Below are 6,000 nucleotides of genomic sequence, written 5' to 3' on the forward strand. Positions count from 1 at the left end.
AGAAATCTCTAGGACAACTTTAAACATTCCAACATCTGAATCATAGGGGTGCCAGAAGGAGAAGAGGAAGAGCAACAAATTGAAAACTTATTTGAACAAATAATGAAGGAGAACTTCCCCAATCTGGCAAAGGAAATAGACTTCCAGGATGTCCAGGAAGCTCAGAGAGTCCCAAAAAAGTTAGACCCAAAGAGGAACACACCAAGGCACATCATCATTAAGTTACCCAAGATTAAAGATAAAGACAAAATTCTATAAGAAGCAAGGGGAAAGGAGATAGTTATCTACAAATGAGTTCCCATCAGTCTATTAGCTGATTTCTCCAAAGAGACCTTATAGGCAAGAAGGGGCTGGAAGGAAGTGTTTGAAGTCCTGAAAGGCAAGGACCTACATTCAAGATTACTCTATCCAGCAACTCTATCATTTAGAATGGAAGGACAGATAAAGTGCTTTCCAGATAAGGTCAAGTTAAAGGAGCTCATCATCACCAAGCCATTATTATATGAAATGTTGAAGGGACTTATCTAAGCACAAGAAGATCAAAACTATGAACAGTAAAATGACAACAAATTCACAGCTATTAACAACCAAACCTAAAAATAAGTAAAACAAAAACAAACTAAGCAAATAACTAGAACAGGAACAGAATCACAGAAATGGAAATCACATGGAGGGTTATCAGCAAGGGAGTAGGAGGAGGAGGGGGAAAGGTACAGAGAATAAGTAGCATAAATAGTAGGTAGAAAATAGACAAGGGAAGGTTAAGAATAGTATAGGAAATGTAGAAGCCAAAGAACTTATACGTACAACCACCCATGCACATGAACTAAAGGACAGGAATGAGGGTGGGAGGCTATGTGCATGGTGGAGGGAAATAAATGGGGGGGGATGGGTAACTGTAATAGCATAATCAATAAAACACATTTTAAAAATATTAAAAAATTAGAATCAAAATGGTTAAAATTAAGTATGAGCCAGTACAAATATAAAAAATAAGTAGATTATTAAATTGCTGGGTTCCTGTCACATCATTACAAAAATAAATTCCAGGTACACTGAAAAAAAAATCTCTTATTCATACCTCTGTCTGACTTAATCTGGTATAAACCTTCTTCTACCAGGATGCCAGAGGAAAATTTCCAAAGTATATATCTGATCATATTACTTCCCTTCTCAAAATCCCTCACGATCTAAACTGATGGCGTCTAGGTTTGATAATTTCATTAATCAGTATATGTCCCTTTTAAAAATTGTACCTATATCTCTAACAGAGCACACCTCTCATTTTAAATTGCAATTGTTATCTTCCCACCAAACTGGTACTTCCTTGAGAGCAGGAACTACGCCTTCATGCATCCATTCACATGCATTCAACAGTAAATATTGAGTGCTTGTTAAGAACCATGCTGGGTGCTAGGATAATGTAAGTAAAAATAAACATGGTCCCTGCTCTCAATGATGCTTATAGTCTAGTTAGGGAGACAGGTATCAAATAATCAACATATCAGTACAAAATTGCTACCAAGAGGTATAAAGGAGCATACAGTGTGCAGAAAGCTTATACTAAGGGATTTAGCCTAGTCAGTGTTGAAGACAGACTTCCCAGAAGAAATGTTGCTTAAAATAGGATAGAAAGAACAGAGAAGAGCTAAAAGAGGACAGAGAAGAGTGCCAGGCAGAGAGAATAGCATAAATGACACCCTTGTGGCAGGAGAGAATATGGCAAAAAATAAGACCACTGAGGCTAGAGGTAATAAAGCAAGATGTTCTGGTATAAGGTAGTGAGATTACCTGAGGTTGTAAGTCAGTTGAGGAATTCATCTATCAAACACTGCTTATTACCAGAATGTTGAAAATGACTCTCAGGAAAATCACTTTTTGTCTGAAATCTCCTTTGTCATCTACTCCAAAATAAACCCCTGACAGAAAAAAATCCCAGCACCATCAGATTCCAAAGAACAGCCATTCACAGCCATTCAAGCATTTCTTGTCTTTTTACCCTACCCTTGCCCATCTTTTCAACCTCTCCTAAAAAGGAAGCCAGTTCTGACTCAACTCAGTATATATTTCCCAACCAGAAAACTTGAACCTAGATTCAAGCAATTACTTAAGATTGGCTTAATTTGTTTAACTTAAAGAGACAATTCTGAGGTTTTTCCCAATCAAAACTGAACAAAAGTGTATTGAAGTTTCTATTTCTGAATATACAACACTGCTCAAAACCTAATAAAAATTAAAAGTTTATTTTTGAAAAGTCAATACATGAACACATTAGAAGAGTTCAAAAAAAATCAAATTCAACCTGTGTGTCCCAGAAAGAACCAATTTTACCTGTTTGTGTATTCTTGCAAAGATAGTCTATAATCATACAAATATTTACATGTACATATTCCTTTATTTTGCTGAAACAGTAGCATCTTGCTTTTTTCCCCCTGCTTAATACTTTGGGAGTGTTTCCACATATAAGCTGCCTTCTCTTTTTTATATGTCTATTTTATTTTTTACTTTTAAATTACACCTGACAGTCAATATTATTTTGTATTAGTTTCAGGTGTACAGCATAGTGTATGTTAAAGTGTTCTCCCCAATATTTCAAGTACCAACCTGACACCATAGTTTTCATAATACTATCAACTATATTCCATATGCTGTACTTTACATCCCCTTGACTATTTTGTTACTACCAATTTGTACTTCTTAATTCCTTCTCCCTTTTCAGCCAGCCCCTTAACCATCCTCCCATCTGGCAATCGTCAGTTTGTTCTCTATATCTATGAGTTTGTTTCTATTCTATTCATAGAAGTTTATTTTAAGTTGATAACTTAAGTTTGAACACAACCTAAAGTTCTACATTTTTACCCCCCATTTAATATTTTTCAAGTCACAATTTATGTTTTTTCTCTTATGTATCCATTAATAAATTATTGTAGTTATAGTTATTTTAATACTCTTTGTCTTTTAACCATTACACTCACTTTATGTGATTAACCCAGCACCTTTACACTATTCTCATACTACATATTTATCTTTACCTGTGAGATTTAGTTTCATATGTTTTGGTTACTAATTGGAGCCCTTTCTTTTCAGCTTTAAAAAGTCCCTTTAACATTTCTTATGAAGCCAGTCTAGTAGTGATGAACTCTTAGCTTTTGCTTGTTCACAAACTTCCACCTCTCCTTCATTTCTAAAGGACTTTGCCAGGTAGAGTTTTGTTGGGAGGTTTTTTTTTTCCTTTCAGCACTTTGATGCCTTCTTTTTAATAACTAAATAAGTATTTCACTGCATAGATGCACTATAATCATCAAATCCTCATGTCATAAACAACCATGCTTCCAGCCTTTTGCAATTACAAACACTTGAGAATATCCTTATGTGAACATATTTTCATATGCTTATTTGCCATCAGTATAACTTCTTTGTATCTGTTCACTTCTTTAGCCCATTTTCAAAACAGATTCTTCATTTTCTTGTTTCCAGTTCTTTGTGTATTTTGCAAAGAAGTCCTTTATCAGATATGTATTCTGCAAAGATTTTCTCCTTGTATTTTCACTCTCAACAGTGTTTTTTGCAGACCCAAGGTCTTTAGTTCTAATGAAGTCCAACTTTTTTCTTTCATGGATAATGCTTTTAGTGTTTTACCTAAAAATTCATTGCCATCAGAAGGACACCTAGATTTCTTTTTTTTTAAATTTTCATATACCAACTATTTATTATTTTTATTTTATTTAGTTATTTTTCAGGACGCCTAGATTTCTTTAGTGTTTTCTTTTAGAAGTTTCATATAGAGACAATTGTTGTGAAACATAAGGTCTGTGTCTCGATTCTTTTTGCATATGAATGTCCAGTTGTTCTGGAATCATATGTTGAAAAGATTGTCCTTTCTGAATTGAACTGCTTTTGATCCTTTGTCACAGATCAGTATACTATATTTGTGTGGTTCTGTTTCTGGGATCTCTACTCTTGTCCATTGATCCATATGTCTTTTCTTTTGCCAATATATGCTGTCTTCATGACTGCAGCTTTGACGTTGGATAGTCCAACTTTTTCTTTGGTATTATGTTGGCTATTTTGGGTCTTTTGTCTTTCCATATAAATGTAAGAATGAATTTGTTGCTATCTACAGAAGAACTTTAAAATTTTGATTGATATTACATTGAATCTATAGATCAAATTGAAAAGAATATCTAATGATAGTCTGCTAATCCATGAACAAGAATAACTCTCCATTTAGATCTTCATTTCCTTAATCAGAATTTTGTAGTTTTCTACTTATAGATCCTGTCCACGTTAGGATTACTTTTTGTAAACCATATTGTTTTAAACTTCAAATTCCGACTGCACATTGCTGATATATATTGGCTCAAATGTAAATCTTATATTTTATAATCTTCCTATAATTACTTATTCATTGCAGCTTTTTTTACACTTTGAGATTTTCTACGTAAACAATTGTCATCTGTGAACAAAGTGAGTTTTATTTCTTCTTTCCCAATGTTTACCTTTCTTTTTCTATCCTTATTTTATTTACTGAATAAAATTGGGACTTCCAATACAATGTTGAAAGGAGTGGGGAGAAGAAATATCTTTGACTTAGCAGGAAAGTTTCTAGTTTCTCACCACTAAGTATAATGCTAGCTGCAGGGTTCTTAGAAATGCCTTCAAGATAAAGAAGTTCCCTCCTATTCCTAATTTGTTGAAAGCTTTTATCATTATGAATATTGGAGTTGGCACTTTATAAACTTCGCTTTAAATCATTCCTGGAACATCTAGGCAGCATAAGATGTGAGGCCAGCAAGAAATGGAGTTATTCTGATAACTATTCATGACAACTGCCTACTGCAACAGTATCAATAGCTGGATTCTATAATACGGTGGGGACAGGCAGAGCCCACATCCAGCAGTGTGATGAGCACAGGAACCCCCAGATGATGACAAAAGCCTGGAGTTTTAATCAGGAACTCACTTAAAAAATAATACCAGTTGCCTTTTAAAAGTATATCTGACTATACTCTGTAGTGTTAAATTTAATTTAGAAATTTTCAAACACAATAGGCCTTGGCTCAGAGCCACAGACCCAGAGTGAAGCTCTGCGACACTTTCGTACGTGAACTTGAGAAGTTAACAGTCATGCTGTGTTTCTGTATTGAATACTAAAGACAAAATTTTTACGCAGCCTCTCTGGTACTATTTGCTTCTCCTAACCTTTTTAAAAAATCGTAGCGAGGTTTAAAAATACTACTGATGTGGAGTTGAAACCTATTCTAGAAAGCTCCTCTAGGTCCTAATTGCATAACCTTTGGCAAGCAATTAACAAAAGACAAACCAATGGCCTGCGTGGTTGTTGGACTCAAAACAAGATATCGCTGGAAATACACTCAAGTGAGACACATAGGGGGAGCGTTATTTCTTATGCAGTTTCCTAGCTACCTCCTTCCCAGAGCCAACGGTTAGGCTGAAGCTGTCCCGCTCACGAGAGCCTACGAAATTGCGTGGACCAACGTCAGAGAAAAGTGAAGGTTCTGACGGGTTGCTGCGGAGGAAGGTTTTTATACTTTACAAGCGCCACCACGCCCCTGACCGAAGAACCCACCCACATTTCAGAGCCCACCAAACGGCTCTACAGCGCCGTCGCCCCACCGACCGACCGCCTACCTCTCTTAATCCCTACCTTAAACCAACTTTAAACCAACCTCTTCCTTTCTCTCCTCCCCGCCCCTTCGCCTCGCCAATCCTACATCCGGCATGCACTGCGCGGACCTTTTTCTTCCGCCGACCCCCACCTTCGGGCGCTTCCAGATGACAAGCGGCGCGGAGCACTATGGGCCTATACGCAGAAGCGAGGCAGGAGCAGAAAAAAAGAAAGCAAAAGACGAGCGAAAGCCGATAGGGCGGCCCCCCGCGCACGCGCGCGGCGGCGGCTGGGGTTGAAAAGAGGTAGAGCTTCGTCTACGGCGAGCGGAGTGGGGCGGGGTCGCGCGGCCTTGGCTGGGAGTCCGCGAG

The sequence above is a fragment of the Artibeus jamaicensis genome, unplaced genomic scaffold, assembly GCF_021234435.1.
Source record: "Artibeus jamaicensis isolate MK-2021 breed Jamaican fruit bat unplaced genomic scaffold, CSHL_Jam_final contig_1284, whole genome shotgun sequence".
Classification (NCBI taxonomy): Eukaryota; Metazoa; Chordata; class Mammalia; order Chiroptera; family Phyllostomidae; genus Artibeus; species Artibeus jamaicensis.